We start from the raw sequence: 21310 nt of genomic DNA on the forward strand, positions 1-21310 counted from the left end.
TTCAGGAATACCAGCTGAAATGAGCTAAAAAGGCCAACTAGTATCTTTGACTACAAGCCTGGATCCCAAGACATTACAGGACGAAGTCATTACATTGTCCAGTGGATGACATTGCAATGGATGTTGCCCACTCTTACCATCTTCAAGCTTAGCCTTATTCCTGCTGTGCCTGTTTAGTAGCTGTCAGGGTTTCTTCTTGTTGTTCTTCTCTTGTCCCAAACTGTTAAAACAGAGTGGGATTCTTTTCTCCACACTGAGTTCCTCCTTCATAATGATTTTCTTGTATCTATGTGCAAAGGTATTCTAGGACATTTTCTTTCCTTTTCACCTCATGGATTTTTTAGAAAAATAGAAGAGTGTGGTTTGCACTTACTGCTGCCCTAGGATGTTGTAGACCAGGAACCCAAGCACAAAGATCAGTTGCTGATTTCACAACCTGACAGGTACATCACACAATTCTTAGTTGTACTTTCGTGGTGTTTTCCTTCTTTCCCCACAATAAGCTTTTTTGGAGAGGTAGGTGTCTCACAGAATGTCCTCTCTTAACATCTGGTTAGGCACTGTGTCCAATAATGTCCTCAATAGCTCCAGTTATTTATGATGATTATTGGAAGTATCAGCCTATCTGGAAAGTTCCAACATTCCTGAACTCAGTGCTAGGGGTGTCCAAGCTTTTGGCTTCTCCTGGCCACACAGAAAGGAGAAGAGTTATGTTGGGCCAGACATTGAATACACAAACACTAATGAAAATTGATAAGGAAAAATCCGCGCAAAATTTTGGTGATGTCTGCCTCCACAGATATGCAAAATACTCCTGACATAATGCTTAGGTGTCATAGGTGCCTGAAGATTGGACAGTTCTCAAAGTCTCAGAAAGGGTCATTTTTTAACTAGAGGTCAATGACTTTTGATAAGCATGACTAAAACATTTTGATGCTCTGGCAGGCCACAGGGGATTGATCTCCTGAGCACAGGTGTTGGCAACAAGTCTGAGCACCATTGACACAATTTTATCCCCGATCTCCACCCATTTTCTACTAAAATAAAAAAGGTAGTCAATCCTTGGGGAACTTACCTGTCATTCCACCTTCTCAAGAAGCTGAAGAAGGAAGTTCCCTTTAGCCCAGATGTTGGAGGTGGCTGTGTTCTAGGCTCATGCAATGACACTCTAGTATGGGCAATAGAGTGGAAGTTTGTCACATTAAATTGCATTATTGTACACAGCTATGATATAATAAAAATATATATATATATAAATGTTTAGAACAAAATAAATTATGCTATTCGCAGATTCCCAGGGCAAAACTACAATGACAGGTCTGCCGTCAGGTGGAATAGGGGGCTACGTAAATGAGCATGTTTATTGTGGCCCCTGTGTGGAAGAATGAGTCAGGACAAGTAGGTCTGGGATTCGTTACTTGAGATATTGTCAGTAGATCTGAAGTGTAGTTGTTGTCCAGATATGTGTGGTACCTGGCCTTGGAGTGATTTGGGCAAGGAAATATTGGCCTAGATTGAAACAACTCAACAGTGGAGTTGGAGGGGACACTCTGGATTGGTTAGTGTGCATAAGAAAAGCCTGATTTTAGCCCAGAATTACCCCCAAACCATAGATGTTGGTGTGAATGTGGAGAGAAGAGAACATTTCTACACTGCTGGTCAGAATGCAAGCTAATATGACCTTTTTGGAAAAAAGATCAGAGAATATTCCAGGAACTGAAAGTACATTTACCATTTGATCCTGCAATTCCTCTACTAGGTAGATACCCAGATGAACAGAAATTATTTGAAATAATAACATTCGAACCACGATGTTTACTGTAGCCCAATTCATCATTGCCAAGAATTGGAAATACACCATGTGCTCATTGAACCATGAATGGATTAACAAATGGTGGTATATGTACACCATGGAATACTATGTAGCCATAAAAAGATGGAGACTTCACATGTTTTCTGTTTACCTGGATGAAGGTGCAACATATTCTCTTCATAATATATCTCAAGAATGTAATAAAAAGTATCCAATGTACTCAAAATTACTATAAATTGAATATAGAATCATCTACACATTCATAGGAATTTAAAAACATAACTATGGTCCAAAAATATAAGGGAAGAGGAGAGAGAGGGGAGGGGATGGTGGATGCAAGAGGAGGGAGAGGTTTTGGGGGGCCCTCACCTAATGTGCATGATGCATTGGAATATTTAAAAATTATAAAGAAAATAATATAAATGTGATGGCTGTATTAATCATTTCAATGTAAACATTATACATTTAATATCAAATCAGTACAGTGAAGCCCATCAATGTAATCAGTTATGATTTAATAAAAACAAAAGCATATAGAAAAATAAAAGGAAGTGGAAGTATAAAAGATGAAGAATAATATCACAACTTCAAGGCCTGGAGTGATGGCTCACACCTCTAATCTCAACACTTGTGGAGTGGTGGCTCCTGCCTGAAATCCTAACAATCTGGGAAGCAGAAGCAGATGGAAAAAAGTAACTGGATCTTGTGGGATGTGGCCACCTATACTCCCAGATACTCAGAAGGCTTAGGCAATCGGATTTCTTAAGCCGATGAGTTTGAGATTGCTGTTGGCTACAGTGACGTCAGGGCATTCTACCAGGGTGAAGGACTGAGACTCTGTCTCAAAGAGAAAAAAAATCCTAACTTCAATAGGGATCAATGTGCCTTCCATATCCATTTATGGTAGCCTGAGTGTAGGCAAGGAGATAGGATTGACTGTGTCCTCAGGCACTCTCACTACCTGGGTAATTGTTATGTTGGGAGCATTTAGCACACCGAAAGTTTTGGAAAACATCTTTCAGTACCTTTATTGAAATATATACTTCACTTCTCTCAAGTGAAAAATTCTGTGTTTTTTAGTATATTTACAGAATTGTACAGCTATCATCACAATCTAATTTCAGAAATTTTTCTTTTCCCCCCTACTAAGAGAAAGTCAATATTGACTAGCTTTCCCTTTCATCTTCTGTACCACCCTCCCCCACCTTCCCTCTACTAGCCTGCATTCTTTGGCCTTGTCTTGATTTTTCCTTATACATTTCATCATAGTATATGTGGTCTTTTGTAACTGGCCTTTTTTCCTTGTCATAAAGGTTTTAAGGTTCATTTGTATTATAACACAAATATGCACGTCATTCTTTTTTAATGTTAATATATATTCCATCATATGAACATAGCACCTTCTACCTATCCAATCATATGTAGATCCCATTTACACTACTGTAGAAGTTCCCTTCTGTCATAGTTTCTTAAGTGATTTTCATCTCCAGAAAGTATTGCATCTCTCAAATGCCTTTTCTGTGCCTCTTGACATGATCATGTCATGCACCTTCCAGGTGCACCAGAAGTACCACCAAGACTGAGAGGTTGACATCAACTTCCAACTCAACCTGCAGCTCTATGCCCCTTATGTCTACCTGTCCATGTCTTACCACTTTGACCATGATGATGTGGCTTTGAAGAATTTTCCCAAATCCTTTCTATCCAATCTCACAAGGAAAGGAAACATGTTGAGAAATTGAGAATCGTTGCAACCAGACTGTGATGACTGGGAGAGTGGGCTGAATGTGATGGAGTGTGCATTACTTTTGGTGAAAAAGTGTAAATCAGTCACTACTGGAACTGCATAAACTGGCCACTGACAAAAATGACCCCCACTGTGTAACTTCATTGAGACGTATTACCTGAAATCCATTAAAGAACTGAATGACCACATAACCAACCTGTGTAGGGCAGGAGCCTCTGATCCTGGATGGTAGAGTATCTCTTTGACAAGCACACCCTGGCAGACAGTGATGATGAGAGCTAAGCCTTAGACAAACTTCCCCATAGCCATGGGGTGAGTTCTGTAGTCACCAAGGCAGTGCATGATTGTTGGGTTTTCCTTTATTTTTTCCTTAAGTTGTACCAAAACATCCTCTAAAATTCTTGCATTTGGACCATTCCTTCAAATAAAGAAATTTGGTAACCCCACAGAAAAAGAATGACACCACAGACCATCCAGATAGGCAACAGGATAGAATTTGACATGGAAAGACTAATAGAATGATAAGCAAAAGGGGGACAGAACCTCCGGCAGCAGAGCGGGAGAAGCCAAGTGGGAAGCCCCCCAAGTCTTCAATCTAGGGTTTTAAAATCCCATTCTTCAGGCAGGTGGATTTTGGAAAGTTTGCAAATTGGCCAGAGGTCTGCCAGGAGAATATAATCCTAAAATTAGCATAGGATTGCGGGTCCTGAAGTTTTTCTCTCAGGCAAGTACTTAGGGTGTGTACTTAGGAACCTCCCTGAAAGTGTGGTCTGCTTGTTCCTAGAAATGAGGGTCTGTGATGAGACTCATTTCTGATCTCACCCAGACATAGAAAACGGAAGGGGTGGGGAGGGAGCTGTCCTGAACTCAAGCAAACCACCTGCCTAGGTCTCCCAGAGTGCTAGGATAACTAGCATGAGCCAACAAGGGCAACATCAGAGAGCCCTTAAGATAGAATGTCCAGGACCAGATGAGGTGGCTCATGTCCATAATCCTAGCCCTCTGGGAGGCCACAGTGGGTGGATTGCCTGAGCTCACAGGTTTGAAGCCAGTCTGATCCAGATCCAGACCTCATCTCTAAAAAAATAGCTGGGCCTTGTACAGGGGCCTGTAGTCCTAGCTACTTGGGAGGCTGAAGCAAGTATATCACTCGAGCCCAAGAATTTGGGTTTGCTGTGAGCTATGATGCCAGGACAATCTACCAAGCATGGCGAAGTGAAACTCTGTCTCAAAAATAAAAAGAGAGAGCGTCTATTGTTATTCAACTGCATTTAATGTCCCATATCAGATGAAGACACAACTGTGCTCTCTGCTGCCTAACTGGGAAATAGCTCAGCAGCTAAGCACCTCTGCCAATCAGCCAGGCCCCAGCCTCCTGGTCCACCTTGCTAGAGTAAAATAACCAAAGACATTTCCCTGTCCCTTTGTACTACCTTTCAAGGCAGTGACTCATGTCTTAGTTTCAAAAGATTTAAAGAAACAGAAAACATTCTCACTATATTTCAGGGCATTTCCTCTCTTACATATACTCCACTCTCAATTTTACACTTCCATATCTATGGCGGGGAGGATTGGCTACTCTGTTTCAATATTAGTGTTTGAGAGCCTGTTGTAGTGTAATAGCAGGTGATATGAATAGAAAGGTTAGTGAAGTAGGCTCTTGGATCCCATCCCCTAATGGTTCCCTGAAACGTTACTGACATGAGACGGCGTGTGGCGTCTCACATCTGTAATCCTAGCACTCTGGAAGGCCGAGGGCTGTGGATCTTTGAGCTCAGGATTTTGACCCAGCCTGAGCAAGAGTGGAGACCCTGGATCTACTTAAAATAGAAAAAATTAGCTGGGTGTACTCTTGTTCTGTTGTCTTTGGTACAAGTTCTAAAGTCAGCAGCTTGTTTTGTCTTATGCAGAAACTGTCCACTTATACATCAGTGGCTTTCAGTGGTTTGTAGAGGATTCCTAGGGATCCTCAATGTTAAGTGCTTCTGATGAAAGGGATGTCCATTAGAGTGAGAGTGTTGGGGGTCAGGGACCCTGGTTCCCTGAACCCTGTTGCTCTGGTTCAATTACCGGGCTGAGCACTAGTAAAGCTCAATCCAGGCAAAACGGTAACCGAGAGCAAAAGTGAGTGTAAAGTGAGAATAAACCAGGAGCGCCTCAGTCAGTGTGGATAGAAAGTAAAGGTAACCTACACAAGTTTCAGGGTAACAAAGGGAGATTTTCTTTCAGAAGAACAACGAGAAAGTTTAGAGCACTTCCAAAGAGCGTTGGAAGCAGGTCCTTCTCTTGCAGGAGAAAAGGCAAGAGAGACAGAGAGGCAAAGGTGGGCAGGGATATAAATGCTCTCTCCATTTGAAATTGGCTGCAAGTCTTTCATTGGCTTCTCTGGGCTTCCAGGCAATATTGCTCTTTCCTATTGGTGATTGATGGTCTCTTTCTAATGGTCATTGGTTGCCTAGTTGAGTTCATATCCACATTCTTATGGGCCCTCCAGAGTTCTTGGTTCAACAGGCCTGGATTTCTTTTCACCCTGCTTAAAGCCCCCTTCTTAGTGTCCCCTCTCAAGAAGGAAATCATGTATACTTTTTAAAAAGGAATTTTAAAATAAATGTAATTGTTGTAAAATACCCAGAATTTATTTTTGAGGAGGGTTTTCTCTCTGTTTCTTTGGCTAGCATGCTGTGGTGTCATCACAGCTCACTGCAACATTAAACTCCTGAGAGCCAGCTATCCTCTTGCCTCAACCTCAAGGTATACTTTTCAAGTTAAATATTTTATTTTATTTTTCCTGGTATGCCAATGGGCAAAAGGCTTTGTCTGGACTAACCCACCCATTGATAGTAAAAGGTTTTACATATGATTGGCAAATAAAGAAAAATTAAAAAAAGTAATAATGGCTCCAAAGGACTGTATAGGACCCAGGAGTGATAAAACTTAGGCTTATAAACTAAAGATGACCTCTTCTCTGTGTAAATGGACTTTGTTAAATTCCTCACTCAGAGGTACTAGCTGTAAACCTGTTACCAGATGTAGAACTGTTAGGGTGGAAAAGCTCAGTAGGTTTTGCACACCAGATGAAAGAAGACTTTCTCTAGGCCAAGACTAAAATACAAAAGTATATTTTATAATTTAGAAGTGGGGAGAGGATAGGGAGAGAGAAGAGACAAGAGAGCAGGGAGATGGGATGGTATCCCAAAGGGGAAAAAAAAGGAAAAATGCCTGCTCTGAGGTCCATAGGGTACCTGAATTTAAGGGGAACAAAGAAGGTAACTGCAGCTAAATTTACAGGATATTGTGAATGTGAATTCAGTGTTCATTTTTTTTTTCTAACAAGAGTGAAGACATATATTTTTCCAGATGTTTCCAATCCCAAGGCCTGATATTTCACATTCCATTGTTCTTAGGAGTCACTGAGGAATCATTTGAGCCTATGGAACCAAATTCTAAAAGGCCAAAGATCTGGTGAAATGTAAAGAGAAATAATGTACATATCTCATGGATCTGCTAGAGTCCTCAATGTTTTTTGAAAACAGAAATCCATATCACATTATAACAAAGATATTTGTACCAGAATGTTTATTGCAGTCCAATTCATAATTGCTAAGTCATGGAAAAAGCCCATGTGCCCATCAATCCACGAATGGATTAATAAATTGTGGTATATGTACACCATGGAATATTACACAGCCTTAAAGAAAGATGGAGACTTTACCTCTTTCATGTTTACATGGGTGGAGCTAGAACATATTCTTCTTAATAAAGTATCTCAAGAATGGAAGAAAAAGTATCCAATGTACTCAGCCCTACTATGAAAGTAATTTATGGCTTTCATATGAAAGCTATAACCCAGTTATAACCTAAGAATATGGGGAAGGGGGAGAGGAAGGGGAGAAAGGGGGAGGATGGGTGGAGGGAGGGTGATTGGTGGGATTACACCTACAGTGCATCTTACAAGGGTACACGTGAAACTTACTAAATGTAGAATATAAATGTCTTAACACAATAACTAAGAAAATGCCAAGAAGGCTATGTTAACCAATGTGATGAAAGCATGTCAAATGGTATATAAAACCATTGTATGGTGCCCCATGATTGCATTAATGTACACAGCTATGATTTAATAAAACAAACAAACAAACAAACAAAAAAGAAATCGTTTCTGGGGCACCAGAACGATTTCTCTATCAATAGAGAGAAAGCAGGAAAAGATCTTAATCTCTATTGAAAAATAATGAGTTAGCCTGGGCACAATTGTTCAGGCCTGTAATCCTAGCACTCTGGGAAGTGGAGAGGTGTGGATCAATTGAGCTCAGGAGTTCCAGACCAGCCTGAGCAAGAGTGAGACCTTGTCTCTACTAAAAATAAAAAAATTAGCTGGACGCTGTTGCTGTTGTCTGTAATCCCAGCTACTTGGGAGGCTGAGGCAAGGCGATTGCTTGAGCCCTGAGGTTTGAGGTTACTGTAAGCTAGGCTGAGGCCACTGTAATCTAACCTGGGGAACACAGTGAGATTCTATTCCACCCCCCCCAAAAAAAAAAATAAAGAAAAGGAAAAAGACAGACGAATAACTATGAGGTAATAATGTTTCTTTCCTTTTCTTTTCTTTTTTTTTTTAAAAAAAGGTGCACTCTGTAGATGCCGGGAGAGTGCCGTGGCATCATAACTCACAGCAACCTCAAACCCTTGGGCTTAAGCAATCCTCTTGCCTCAGACTCCCAAGTAGCTGGGACCACAGGCCCCCACCATAACACCTGGTTCGTTTTTCTATTTTTGGTACAGATGGGGTCTCACTCTTGCTCAGACTGGTCTGAAACTCCTGATAGCAAGTGTTCCACCTGCCTTGGACTCTGTGGTTCTATGATAACAGGTATGAGCCACCTAAAGTGGTGTAATTTTTTTTTTTTTTTTGAGATATAGTCTCACTATGTTGTTCTTGTGCCATTGCATCACAGCTCACAACAACCTAAAACTCTTGGACTTAAGCAATTCTCTTGCCTCAGCCTCCCGAGTTTCTGGGACTATGGTTGCCTGCTACAACACCTGCCTATTTTCCTGTTGCTCACGTCATTGTTGTTTAGCTGGCCTGGGCACAGTGACACTAAAAACTAATCAGAATCGCAAGAATGTAAGTGCTGCTTGAAGAAGCTAAAGAAATTTTACCCCCAAATATGACTATTTGGCAAAAAGAATACTTTGACTTAAAAGACCACTGGAGGCTCGTCGCCTGTAACTTGGTGGTTAGGGCACCGGGCACATTCGCTGGGGATGGTGGATTGGAAACCAGCCAGGGCCTGCTAAACAATGGTAACAACAACAACAACAACAACAATAACAAAACAACAACAACCCAGCCTGGTGTTTTGGTAAGTGCCCGGAGTTCCAGCTCCTGGGAGGCTGAGGCTTGAGAATTGTGTAAGCCCAAGGGTTTAGATTGCTGTGAGGTTTGACCCATGGCACTCCACCAAGGGCCACATGGTTAGACTCTGTCTCAAGAAAAGAAAATAAAAATAAAGATTATTACGAGATGAGAAAGCATTGGAAGAATCTTTCCCTCTATCTAATTAAATCCTGGCTGGCTGGATCAAAACATCTATGGTGGGCCACTGAATTCTTTTCCTCCACATGAATTCTCGCAGACCTGAACCAAATCATTTATTTTTTTTCTTTTCTTTTTTTTTTCAAGTTAATATGAGGGTACAGTCTTTAGGTGAAATTATTCTCCCTTCCAGGGTAAAGTTGCATTTTTAGAAGAGCCCCTCACCCAGGGTGTGTGTTATACACCATAACAATGTGCACATTAGGTGAGATCCCATCTCATGCCCTCCCTCCTTCTGCCATACTTCCTCTCACATCCCCCCTCCTGCAACCCTCTATCCCCATTCTTGATTATCATAGTGTATTATTGTTCCTATGAACATGTAATTGTTTATATATTGATTTCATATCAGTATGGAGTATATTGGATATTTATTTTTCCATTCTTGTGATAATTTACTAAGAAGAATGTATTTCAACTCCATCCAGGGAAATGTAAAAGATGTAAAGTCTCCATCTTTTTAATGGCTGAATAATATTCCATGGTGTAAATATACCACAGTTGATGTGCACTTAGGTTGCTTCCATGACTTGGCAATTATGAATTGATCCACAATAAATATTCTACTCAAAATAGAAAATTTAGTTGGGTGTTGCGTTAGATGCCTGGAGTCTCAGCTACTGAGGAGGCTAAGGCAAGAGAATCACTTGAACCCAAGTGTTTGAGGTTGCTGTGAGCTATGACATCTAAACACTGGACCCCAGGGTGACTGACCGACACTCTGTCTGAGAAAAAAAGAAAAAAAAGAAAACTTCTTCATCCACTTGAAACATTTTCAATAAAAAATTGCAAGAGAGGACAAAGACTGAAGTCCTGAGTTCTTCACTTACAAACATTTTATAAAATGAACAAAAGGTGAAAATTTCCCATGGGTCACAGCAAACTTTTATATCTGATGTTTCATGGATTAGTATACAAATTTTTCAGAAACACTTTATTTTCAAGGAAGTGGTTGTTCTCTCGATTTGTTCCCTCACCCCCCTTTTTATAAGACAAGTTTGAACGCACTCTGTCATCCAGGCTGGAGTGCAGTGTCCTGATTATAGCTAACTGCAATCTCAATCTCCTGGGTTCAAATTATCCTCTAGGCTTAGCCTCCCAAGTAGCTGGGACTACAGATGTGCACCACCATAGCTGGCTAATTTTTAAAACTTTCTGTAGAGAGGAGGTCTCAATATGTTGCTCAGGCTGGTCTTGAACTGTCTCAGCCTCCCAAAGTGCTGGTTACAGGTATGAGCACTTAGCCTAGGCCCATTTTCTATACATTTGCATGCAATCTTCCCAGGAAGGTACATACAGATATATAAAGGACAGAGGACCAATTTGCAATCACACAAGCAGTGATTACTTTTCTCTTGTTGCGAATAGGATGAATTTATTTTCTTGATGAAAATCTATTATTTATTAAAAAATCTCTCACTCTATCACTTGGAAGTAACCAATAGAGATATTTTGGTTTATCTTCTTCCTGACTTTTTCACTAGGTATGTCCACGTACCCACAGACATACACACACTTAAAGCAAAACCTCTTTTCTGATTCAGATTGCCATGGCCATAAAGGCAATTCATCAATTCTGAGTAGAACCATCATCGTTCACAGAAAATTTGAGGTAAGGGTTCACTTAGGGGTTTCTTTTCTGATTCCAGCTACTAAAGCCACAATGAGAAGGGATTCAGTGTTGAAATCCACCTCAGGAGCACAGTAATATTAAAAGCAAGGAAGAGAAAATAAATGGAAATTCTGTTCAGCTGGTGACTAGCCCCAACTCACATCAAATAAAACAGAAGAAAATTAGTAGCAAGAGGCCATTTCCTTTCATTTTATTTTTATTTTATTTCTTGAGACAGAGTCTCACTTTGTCACTCTTGGTAGAGTGCCATTGTGTCATAGCTGACAGCAACCTCAAACTCTGGGGCTCAAGCCATTCTCTTGTCTTATCCTCCTGAGTACCTGGGGCATACAGGCGATCCCTAGAATGCCCAGCTATGTTTAGAGATAGGGTCTCGCTGTTGCTCAGGCTGGTTTTGAACCCTAAGGGACAGGCAATCCACCTGCCTTGGCTACCCAGTGTGGTAGAATTGCACTTGTGAGCCAGTATACCTGGCCCGTTTTCTTTCATTTTAAATTCTGAAACAATAGAATCATTATAGCATGGAATGATGAACTTTTGCAGATTCTTATCCTTTAATTTTCTTATCCAGAAGCAGTTTATTCCATATAAGAATCCTAGAGATGATCAGGCTTTATGGGCTAATTGAAGGAAACAAAATGCCTGAGTTATACAACGACACTATTTGATTCCTTGCTAGTGGATGGTATATTTCTAGGCATTGCCAATAGCAAAGCCTCATTCAGGCCATTGTGGTTCTGGGAAGTCCAAAAAGACATTGGAGAGTAGTGATGTGAATATGGAAATTGGAGGCCAGAGAGCTTTGTTCAGGGTTTTAAAGGCCTTCAAACCACCTCTATGGCATAGCATAGCCAAAATTAAGCCTTAAGATCTACTCTCCTGTACCTCCTAGACACCTGCCTCAAATCCATCCAAAGGTAAGAATTTGACTTTTTCTACATGAGACCTTATCCTAGTCAATTCTGGCTGCCATAACAAAATGCCATAGACTGCGTGACTTAAACAACATACATTTATTTCTCATAGTTCCAGAGGCTAAAAAAAGTCCAAGATCGAGGTGTCAGCTAATTTGGTTTCTGGTAAAGCTCATTCTGGCCCGCACATGGCAGTTTTCACATGATGGGGAGAAAGCAAGGATGCATGAGAGTAATATCTTGTGTGTCTTATTACAAGGCCACTAATCCAAACATGGCGTCTCCAAATTATCTTCCAAAGGTCTCACCTCTTAACACCATCACTTTGAGGGTTAGAGATTCAGCATATACATTTTAGAGGTGACATGTGTAGGGCAAAGGGAAAATTTCCCCTTTCTTCTCTGAAGGGTCACTGAGGAATAGATTTAAGAAAGGCAAATTGATTTATAAAAGATATGCAAAATTTATTGTTACATGCATAGCACAAGGAAATTGCAGTAGAATGATTACACAATAATCCAGTGAGGTACAGGAAGATGGGGAAAAGTGACTAGTTTTGAAGGGGATAGTAAGTGATTTTTAGGGGAGCTCAACGGGTGTGGAGAATATACTTTGGCTTTTGGACAAAGTCTCTCGGGCCTACAGGGCAGATAAGGATATATGACAAAAATCTGTTTAGGTGTGTTGACAAACTTCAATGTCTCATTCTAGGATATAAGTTAAATTGATGAAAACTCAGGGAAAGCACCAGAGGTAACTATTTTCTTCTTTGGCTGTCCCAGACTTCAGGCAGATAAGGGAGTATCTGAGTAAGGCTTCATCAGTGTTTGCTGGTCTTCAAGGACCATTGGTTTAAAATAATCGGCACACCGCAGTGCCATATTTTGGGGTGAAACTTCCCAGTCACCTTCACACAAATATTTAGTCTATAACATTTCACCTCTTCACTCATCAGATTCATCTCATATGAAGTATACATTGATTTCATTCCAACAGCCTCAAGAGTCTTGACTCATTCTAGCATCAACTTAAAACATTAAAGGAAAAAGTCTCATTTAAAAATTATCTAAATCAGGTAAGGGTGATACATGAAGTAGGATTTCATACTCAGGCAAAATTTCTCTCTAGCTGTGATATGAAACCAGATGGGTTATGTGCTTCAAAAATATAATGGTGGGACAAGCATAGGATAGACATTCCCATTCCAAAAGGGGGAAATGGGAAAGAAGATGGGAGTGAGGGACCCCTAGGAAGTACAAATCTTAGCAAGGCCATTTCCATGTAATCTTACTGCTTAAAAATAATCCTGTTCGGTTTAATGTTCTGACTTCCAGGTCCACTATGGTGACAACATCACTTTTATGGCTTGGCAGGACAGCACTTATGCTATAGTCTTCTGTGTGCCTCACAGTCCTACACTTGAAAAACAAATTTTTGTAGAGATGGGATCTCACTGTGTTACACAGTCTGTTCTCAAACTCCTGGCCCCAAGCAATTCTCCGGTCTTAGCCCCTTAAAGTGCTAGAATCTTAGGTATAAGCCACTATGCTCAGTCCTGCAACTTTTTCTTTTTTTTTTTTTGTCAGAAGGTGCTTTATTGAAGGGAGCACCAGCATTGTACAACTCTAACTCGATCTACTGGAAGCTTGCTCCCCCACGAGCTTCATTTTTTTTTGCCCTTGCACATGGCTCTTTCATGAGGTTCCATCATATTCCTCCTCTGGATGCTCTTGAACTGGTCTTGGAGGATGTTGCCCTTGGGCTTCAGGGTCCTGAGTGAGTCACTTATCTCCAAGCTAAGCTGCAGGTGGATGTCAGGGGCCTGATACTTGAGCTGCCCCAACCTATGAGCCTGTTGGCCTCAGCCAGCTTCTGTGCTTGCCAGCACCTCCACCACAGCGCCAGCCAACTTCCAGGCCACTTGGGCCTTAATCCCACATAGCCTGAAGAGTACCTGGTGCTGGAGCCTGCCAGCTCGCACTGCAGCTTGCTTTGCCCGTAGGCGGGCCAACTTTTTCTTCCACTGCTCCTGCTCTGACTACTTCTCAGCAGTGGGTAGGCGGGTGAGTGGGGGACAGGCCTCAGCTTCTCCTCCTCAGGGACCTCACCTCTCTGTCCAGCTACCCCTTGAAGTTTGACCCCTCCAGAAGCCCCTGACATAGCTCCCTGAACATGGACTCCTGGGTGGCAGCTGCCACTCCGGCTTCTCCACCACCTCCTTGAAGACCACCACCTCCTTCTGCTGCTGCAGCTCCACTTCATGAGCTACAGAGAGCAGGGTCTGGTGGTCTTCAAAGGACGGTTTCTAAGGGGCTCCAGTGAGCATCACCTCCGCAGCAGCTGCCTCAGAGGGCTTGGTGCAGAGATGTGGTGGTTGCTTCACTCCTTTCTTCTTGGTCTGCTCCAGGAAAATCTTGTCCTGGTCAAACAATGGCCTGTCTAGAAGGTCATCTGAGGCCCTGAGATGGTAAAAGGGCCACTCAACAGCATCCTGGGGGCCAGCCTTGGACTTGGCCACAGGCTCTGCGCACCTCCGGGGGCAGCTCGCCCTGCTTTCCAATTTCTACCATAGCTGCTCCTTCTGCCTGAGCTTCTTGGCGTTGGGGACATGGTGAGCAAGGATGTCTTTTGGGCAGGGAACTTAGATGTGTTTTCAAGGATGAGATCCACCCAAAGAGGTCACTTGAGAAGCAGCAACTTCTTCTGGACTTTGTTCCTCTTCTTTGTCAGCACTTTTTCCTTGGATCCAGTGTCCACGAAGAAGAGTTTATCATCAGAGGCCGCTGACTACAAACCTCCGCTTGTGTGTTCCTGTAACTGTTCCTCTTCTAGGAACTGATCAACCTCCAGCCCCATGGGCTCTTGAGCCAGCTGCCACCCATCCTGCTTCTTATTTCTTGGGCCTCGCCATGCCACCTTAGCGCCAGGTCCACCCAAGTGGGGCGCAGACCCAGAAAGCCACAATCTGTATTGCTTTCGAAACCAGTCCTGCCACCACAGTTGCTGCTTCCTGCCGCCATCTTGTCAGAGAGCCCTGGAGTGTTTTTGACAGTCCTGCTACCAAAATATTATAAATACCCCATTCCATAATATTGTGCCTCTCGGGAAATGTTCATTTGAAAGTGGAGTATTATGACAATAAAACCTTTTGAAAACCAAAGTGTGACACATTGTTATGCTCAAGGAAGGTGACAAGGGAAAAGTAGGAAATTTGTTTTGGGTTTTCTTTTTAATTTTTATTATGGGTTACTGAGGATACATATGATTAAGTTACATTATTTGTGTTTGTAAGGTAAAGTCCAAAATCTGAATTGTACTCAAGTCATTCACCCAGGAAATAAGCCATATACCTCTACCTTGTACCCCACAGGTGAGAGCTTATTTGATCCCTTGAGCCCCCCTTCTTGAATCTAATGGTGTTTTTCTCTGTGTGGGACTGTTGTTGTTGGTCTACTGTTTTCAGATTTCTACTGAGTACATGGGATGATTGGAAAAGCAAGAAGATTTGGATCAACAATTTTGTTTTGTCTCTGCCTCCCAGAAAAATCCTTGATCCTCTATCAGTCCTTTAATTCCATTCCTTTCTGCTTTCAGCATTTCTGAAATTTTTTCTCTTATTTTATTTATTTATTATCATTTTTCGAGACAGAGTTTCCCTCTGTCACCCTGAGTGGAGTGTGTTGGCATCAGTATAATTCACAGCAACTTCGAAATCCTGTGTTTAAGCAATCTTCCTGCCTCAGCCTCCTGAGTAGCTGAGACTACAGGTGCCTGCCACAACACCTGGCTAATTTTTCAATTCTTTCTGAGGCTGATTTTGAACTCTTGAACTCAAGCAATCTACCTTCTCTGGCCTCCCAGAGTGCTAGGATTATAGCCATGAGCCATTTCACCTGGCCTCCAAATAGAACTTTTTAATGGCTGCATAGTATTCTATTTTATGGAAGAATCAACTGCAATTTATTTCTATTTATATAAGAAAAATTGTAGCTATAATGTATATTTTAATATCTAACAAGAAAATCAGAACCTATGTCTCTTGCTTAGAAAATAGACACTACTTGTATATTTGAAGACCTCTCCCCAAGCAGATAACTATAGGGTGCCCCCCAAATCACCATACAGAGGGAAAATGGTAAAATTGTAGCTAAATATACCTGTCTTACTATATATATATATATATATATATATATATATATATATATATATATATATATATATATAGAGAGAGAGAGAGAGAGAGAGAGAGAGAGAGAGAGAGAGAGACAGTCTCATTATGTCACCCTCAGTAGAGTGCCATGGTGTCCCAGCTCACAGCAACCTCAAACTCTTGGCCTTAAGCAATTCTCTTACTTCAGCCTCCCAAGTTGCTGGGACTACTTAGGTGCCCGCCACAACACCCAGCTATTTTCCTATTGCAGTTGTCATTGTTGTTTAGCTGGCCTGAGCCAGGTTCTAACCCACCAGCCTTGGTGTATGTGACAGGTGTCATAACCACTGTGCTATGGGTGCCGTGCCTACAAAATATTTTTCTATTTTCTATTTACAAAATATTCATTATAAAATGTTATAAAAGGGGTAGCCAATATTTTGTGATGAATATGTTGTAAATTGAGGTACATTTAGCTATAATTCCCCATTTTCCATATGTATGGAACTTTTGGGGCAACTTTTGGGAAACTTTGTATTATCCTAAATTTTATTATTTCCTAGTTTTTCATTGTGTTGCATAGCATTCAAGTGTTTTGTTTATTTATTTTTTTGTGTCAGAGTCTCATTTTGTGGCCTTGAGTAGAGTGTTGTGGCATCATTACTTACAGCAACCTCAAACTCTTGGGCTCCAGTGATTCACTTGACTCAGCATCCTCAGTAGCAGGGACTACATACACGTATTACTCCCAGATAATTTTTCTAATTTTTAGTACAGATGGGGGTCTCACTCTTGCTCAGGCTGGTCTCGAACCTGTGAGCTCAAGCAATACACACTCCTTGGCCTACTGGAGTGCTAGGATTACAGGTGTGAACCCCTGCACCTGGCCTTTACTCTTTTTTTCTATCAACATCATTTAAGTTTGCTGTGGAAGTTTAACTATAGGTTCAGGTGTGCTGTGAGATTAAAAAAAAAAAAAATCATTTAAACCTTCCCTAGTGTATATGCCCAGAAGTGAAACTGAAGGTATGCTCATTTTTAACTTTACTTGATAATGCTAATTTATTTCCATAATAGTTGTACATGTATAAATATGCGCTGCCACGAGCAGTATACAAGAGTCCAGTTGCTCCACTTCCTGGTTCATATTGATATTGGCAGACTTTTAATTTTTTTCCAATATATATATTTTTGAGTTCTGGTAGGACATTTGATATCACCTAATATATAATTTACATATAAATTATCAATTGTACAGTGGTGTTTCACATAAAATGTATACTTTCTTCCTACACATGTAAAGTTAAAGAGGAATAAGAACAAGATACCCTATACATATGAAAATGCCCCTTTTTGTTCCTGGCATTTGTAAGTCACACATATAAAATTAGTAACAAAATAAGAATCCCCTAGCAAGGGACAGCTGAGAAAAATTACCTTGATGGGCCTCAATCTAAATTATTTAGTGACTGAGGATTCTTTTCTAGTGTTCAAATCTCAGAATAAAAAGTAACTCCATCAACAAGTATAATCTGCATATTTATAGTATTTTTTCCTATATTTATTAACCCCACATTGGCAGAGGATTTCCTCCACAGGCACAGTCTCAGCTTCATAACCCTAATCCCATGTTAGTTCTATTCTTGCTTTTACGTACCTGTTGGTAAAGAATGCCACCAATGGAAAACTTCCATAGTGTGTTTCTACAAAAATGTTCTGTACCAAGAGATTTGGGGAACAACTATGATTAACTATGATTAATATTTCCTTCTTTTGTGGCATCCAGTAAAAACACATTCCCTTTACTGAACTTCCTTAGAGAATCAGAGGAAGTCTTTTGGTTTCATTTGGCAACTCTTTATCATAAAAGATCTGCTGTTTTTGACATGCTGAAGATTGTTCCTCTGGGGGTTTTGTATTGGAACTTCAAATTCTTTTTTCATACTTTGATAATACAACATGGTTGCATTGGTACATGTGCTCCCTTTTGAAGTTTCTTTTCTATGTCTAGTCACATTTCTTGCATTTGATTGAAACAGCAGTGTCTTTAGAACCTTGAACTTGGTTTGAATTTGAGTCCTTTTGAACTCCCTTGGTTTTAGAGCTCAGAAATTCCTGGGCTGGTTCAAATCCGTCATTATCTTCTGAGGTGACAGACTCCAAGGAAACAAATCCATCATTTTCCTATTGGGTTGAAAAATTTCTATCTTGGATTTAGGACTTCTAATAACTGAATGATACTGAATTCTTGAAATATTGTTATACTTCATTTCCATAACAAGCCCCTTGGAATTCCTACTGAACTTTGATGAACACTCTTCAGTTCCAGCATTTCTAGGATGCGTTTCCAGCTCTAACGGGATAATTTCAACCTCAGAATCTGAACATGCAACTTATATACTCCACTTTTTTTGAAAATGTATTTTTCATAGTATTCTTTTCTGTTCCATTTTCATCAATAGCATTAGATTTCTCAGCATTAGCTCTGCTTAGTAATCTTCCTGAATGGATACAAATAAATGTCCCTCTGTCAATATCACCCAGGCAGCATATCCTGTAGCCTTTTGTCTCAGTTTTGAACACTTGTAGCTTCACTTGAGGACATTGTTAGACAACTGGGTTTTGACACAATCGTCGATTACATTTGCACAACACACTGCATTCCTAAATGCTAGTAGGTACTTGTTTCTGTGGTCTTTTGTATTTATATCTAGAGGGTACTTTATTACTTGACAAAGGAGAAGTTTTTGGCATTCCTTACTGTCAGCTGAAGACACACACATTTTGCTCTGTCTACGCAGCCCTCAAAACAATCACATGAATCAGTGAAAATGGTGGAGAAGCCATTAAACTGGTATGCATGTGGCCACATGGTCTTCTGGTACTTAAACTGTGGAAGCTTTCTACTATCAATTTCATTAGAGAAAGGAATGGGCACAGATTCCACTCCATTGCTAATGTCCACATCAGAAACAATTTCTTCTTGCTTTTGGTACTTCCCAGTCAAGTGCAGTGGGAAGTGACATTTCTGGAAGTGACATTTAATTGGTAGCTGCAGAGGGATTTCTCCATTGCAGGTTGGTATTATTTTCATTAGACAAGCCCCCATGACTTTGGTAAGATATATTAAAAGATTATTCTTTTCCTCTAAACTTTATAATTTTATTTTTCAGAGAAAGAATTTTCTCATATTCTTTAGATAGAAGTGCACAATCTTTTGCAAAGTTTTCATATGATGTAGAAGGAAATGTATTTCATTGGTTTTCCTGTTCATTCTGAGTCACAGGTATATGACCCTTTATGAAAGCTAAATTGTTACTTATAGTTGCTTTAGTCACTAGAATCATTGCTTGGCTATATTCTTTATTTGTAGCAGACCCATCTTTAGTCTTTCATTTCAGTGACTGTGGCATATTTTGCACTTGTTCAAATGTGAAGTCCACTTTTCCATCATCTTTTAGCTCCATCCAGAAAGTTTTTACATATCATTTTTTCCTCCCATCCTTTGGTGTTTATGAATATAAGACTCTTCAACATTAGTTTTATCAGAGAACAGAATGGTATGATTCTCTTTGACTGGAAAATATAACTGGAATCCAATTGTGGTCTCTATGAAATTTTCAGTCCACAGACAATATACATCATTATACCATTCTAAACTCAATATATTTTGATACTCAAAATTTAAAATTAGAAACTGTAGTTGAAGAAACTTTTAGAAATGACCAATAGTCCAAACACATCACAAGTCCATGCATCTTCAAGTGAAAATTTTGCTTGTACCAGATCACTGACAATAATTTTTTAATGAAAACCAACCTTAACTTTGGTCCACAAATGCATGAAACATTCGTCTATACCGCAGCAGTGCCCTAGCGCACCACCTCCTGATTGGCTACCAGGGCTCTCAACTTCTTCCAATATATTATCCAGCGTAGATTTATATTTCTCTGATTCCTAGATTGAGCTATATTCTCATAGGCTTATTTGCTATCTGTGTTTCTCTTTCTTTTATGAAAGGCTTATGCAAATGTATCACCCATGTTTTTCTATTAGTCTGCTTTTTTCTTATTTGTAGGAACTCTTTATATATTTTGGATACTAGTCTGTTGTTACTTATTTATTTGAAAAAATATTCCTTCAGTTTGGGGCTCGTCCTTTCAAAATTCCATAATGTCTTTTGAAGAATAGAAGATCAATTTACTTTTTTTGAGAAGAGTCTCACTCTGGCATTCTAAGTAGAGTGGCATGGCATCATACCTCACAGCAACCTCAAGCTCCTTGGAGAAAGAGACTGTCTTGCCTGACTTTTTCAATTTTTAGTAGAGTTGGAATCTTATTGTTTCTCAGCCTGGTCTCCAATTCCTGAGCTCAAGTGATTCACCCGCCTCAGCCTTCCAGGGTGCTAGGATTACAAGTGAGAACCACGTCACCCAGCTGCATGAGTTTTTTCATAATGTCCTTTTACAATCAGTTTAATTTCTACAGTATCTGTTCAGACTACTTTTCATTTTTAATATTGTTTATGCCTTTCCTCTTCTTTCTTAATCAATCTGGCTAAGGCTTATACATTCCATCAATGTTTTATTTTATTTTATTTCCTTCTTTGTTGTTGTTGTTGTTTTGTTTTAAATAGAGTCTCACTCTTTCATCCTGGCATTTGAGCGCCAAGGTGTCATCATAGCTCATAACAACTTTAGTCTCTTGTGTTCAAGCAGTTGTCAACCCTCAGCTTCCCCAGGAGCTGGAATTGCTGTTTCCTATTATGACACTTAGCTAATTTTTCTATTTGTAATAGAGATGGGCCCTTACTCTTTCTCAGGCTGGTCTTGAACTCCTGAGCTCAAGAAGTCCAGCTGCCTTGACCTCCTTGAATAGTAGGATCACAGGCAGGAGCTACCATGCCCAGTATCAATGTTTTCAATGAACCAAATTTTGGCTTGTTCATCTAGAGTGATTCTTATTTTATTATCTTCTGCGTTATTATTTTCCTCTTTTGCAGTATTCATGTTATCGAATCTAAAAAAGCAGATGCTTAGCTCATTCTTATTTAGACTTTGTTTTTTGCACAAAATTAATGGCCAATGGTTTAGTATTATACCACAAGTTCTGATACATGGTGTGCATGTTTATGATTGTTAAAGCAAGGAAAAATGCCTAATCGCAATGGATTCAAGAAAGAATGAGTGTACAGGCAGGGAAGATATAAAGTATAGAATGCTTTTTGAAGATTTTTATGGAATGGAGAGTAGAAAAATGTGTCACTAGCTGGAGAGAGTAATGTTGAATCAAAAGACAATGATTAGCCATATCTATTAAATATTAATGAGATGCAAACTATTCAGTTATACATGAATCTGTGTAGAATTAGCAGTCATTTTTATTAGAATAAATGAGACCTCCTTTTGTATATATTGAAGCTGTTAGTCATTTAGTGCCTCATTGCATACCCAGCTC

The 21310-nt window shown here is 40.1% G+C and overlaps 2 pseudogenes; both read right to left on the reverse strand.

The window, feature by feature from the left end:
• Positions 1–13366: 13366 nt before the first annotated feature.
• Positions 13367–14827, reverse strand: LOC128579038 (ribosome biogenesis protein NOP53-like; annotated as a pseudogene).
• A 3073-nt stretch (positions 14828–17900) lies between these two features.
• LOC128579039 (histone-lysine N-methyltransferase SETDB2-like) lies at positions 17901–19320 on the reverse strand (annotated as a pseudogene).
• Between the last annotated feature and the right edge of the window lie 1990 nt (positions 19321–21310).

The sequence above is a fragment of the Nycticebus coucang genome, chromosome Y (assembly GCF_027406575.1).
Source record: "Nycticebus coucang isolate mNycCou1 chromosome Y, mNycCou1.pri, whole genome shotgun sequence".
Lineage (NCBI taxonomy): Eukaryota > Metazoa > Chordata > Mammalia > Primates > Lorisidae > Nycticebus > Nycticebus coucang.